The following is a 2,577-nucleotide window of genomic DNA, read 5'->3' as shown; positions in this document are numbered from 1 at the left end:
ATTTCATCAAGTTCATCTGTCATTTCTAATAGTAACCCAGGTTTACTGACTAAATTGAAGAATTTCACAGCGGCAAAGAGATGCTGGCAGAACAGGTGAATTAGTCTGTTTTTTTTTTTATTTTTTTCTCAGCCCATGACACAAAATCTAAAATTCAAATCTTCCAAACATGTTTTCTGTGTGCATTTCAAGCGTAACGAGGCCAGTTGGCAGTCACACATGCACGAACACATGGCATTTCTCTACTTTTTGTTTTGAATTGTTTATCCACTCTCACAAGGTTGTTGTATTCAAAGTTGAGTTGTAATGTTTATTGGTCAAAAATCTACATTTCATTAAGGTTTACACTTCCTGTCTCAAAACATATAATTAACCTGAATGACAGTCTCACTGAAGCTCACAAAAACTCTTAAAGTAATTTCTAAACTGCTCGCAGGAGTGTCCCGCAAAAGCAAGGGCCACCAAAGGCCTTGTAATATACAAACAATAAATCCATTTCTGTGGGCTCTGTGTTTGCCCCCACAGAAGAAATGATCATTTGAATATTTCACAACATAATCTAGGAGTGGAATAATCTATCACTCACTCAAACGTCTGAGATGAGAGACCAGACAAATACCCACACGCCACCCGGAGCAAAATGTCACTCATCTCTTATCCAAAATGATGCTGACAGCTAAATGCAGATCTCAGTTTTACCAAGAAGGATTCATTACCTCTGAATAATGAATGGCAAAATAAATTGTCTAATCTGGTGGGGGTGAATAACAATTTCAAACAGATTTCAAACTCAGGAGGGCATTGCAGAATAATGGCTTGTCCACTTGAATTGTCTAAAAGAATGCATTGAAATACATTTTTGACACTATCCGCAAGATAAAAAAAAAAAAAAAAAAAAAAAAAAGAATATATATATATATATATATATATATATATATATATATATATATATATATATATATATACTGTTAAAACTGTTTATATTTACAAATGCCATAAATAACAAAGCGATTTAATCATTCAATTCATTGGGCAGCTAGTATAAAATAAATAAAACTAAAAATACAAAGAAAAAGGGCTAACACTTCACAATAATGGTCCATTTTGTAAGGGTTTATAAAGGGGTTCATTATTTCATTTACAAATTCATTATAAATCACTGATATGCTGTTATAACAAAATTAATAAAAAGGGTGACTATCATGCAATACTTGCCAAATAGTGAGCCATTTTACCTCACATGTTATAAATGCTTAATAACACTATTCAGCATTAGTAACCTATGAAAATGTATCCTAATGTAAAGTGGACACATATAAAGAATTTATTAAGAAGCTGACAACATCAGATAAACATTACATAGAGTTCAGTATGGTTTTATGTTGTTAGGGCTTTATTATATGATAATAAATTATATGATTTATGATTTATTATATGCTGTGAATGAGCATGAAGACATGAAAAGGGCTTTTGCAGAGTACTTGACGTAACTAGGACTAGGAAAAACCATTCCGGTCCCACTTTATATTAGGTGTCTTTAACTACATTGTACTAACATTTAAATACATACAATACAATGCATGTATGTTGTAACTATACGTTGTTCTGCAAAATTCTGCAAGATTCACATTTGGTGCTCCTGAGATTGCGGTACTAGTAGATTTAGGAGTAGGGGTAGGGTGAGGGGTTAGAGTAAGGGTTGGTTAAGGATTATGGGTTAAGGTTAACAGTGTAACTGCAGATGTAATTAAATGCAGGTACTTTAAACGTTTAAGTACAAATCATAATTACATATGTACACAATAAGTTCATTGTATCAAATGCGTAAGTCCATAGTAGTTAAAGACACCTAATATAAAGTGGGTCCACCATTCTTTTGACATCAACATGACAAGGAAAGTGACAGCACAAGTTAGTCAAGACATTACAGCATTTACGCAAAGCGAACTGTAGCAAAATGGCATAATCCCTCCTTTTAATCTCACTATAATAATTAAAATAATGAGATAAGGCATTTTATATTTGTGACCAATGTATTTATTAAGCATTTATAACATGCTCACTATATGTCAAGTATTGCATGAAATTAATGTTTTTATAATCACTTATCAATGATTTATACAGAATTTGTAAATTACTTCATTAATCCCTTTATAAACCCTTAACAAAGACAACAATAATGTAAAGTGTTACCAAAACATTTATAATATAATACTAATTACTGTAGAATTTTTTTTAATGCAGTTTAAAAAGTGTAAAAAGCCATTTCTACCTATATATATATATATATATATATATATATATATATATATATATATATATATATATATATATATTATTTATTTTTGAATTGAAAAAAACTGTTTTTAGCGTACCTCGTGATTTTCTATTTTTATTTAAATTTTTTTACATTGTACAGAACAGTATTGTATACAGTATTGTTTGTTGATATGTTGTACAATAAAATTCAAATATCAGTCATGTTTGACCATTGATATTTTATAACATACACTGTGAGTTTTAACATTCATTGCGGTACAGTTCTGTATTCAGTGGACAATATGTGAACTCTTCATT

Source organism: Myxocyprinus asiaticus, chromosome 16, assembly GCF_019703515.2.
Source record: "Myxocyprinus asiaticus isolate MX2 ecotype Aquarium Trade chromosome 16, UBuf_Myxa_2, whole genome shotgun sequence".
Classification (NCBI taxonomy): Eukaryota; Metazoa; Chordata; class Actinopteri; order Cypriniformes; family Catostomidae; genus Myxocyprinus; species Myxocyprinus asiaticus.
The sequence above is the reverse complement of the archived record's forward strand: the minus strand, read 5'-3'. Positions refer to the sequence as shown.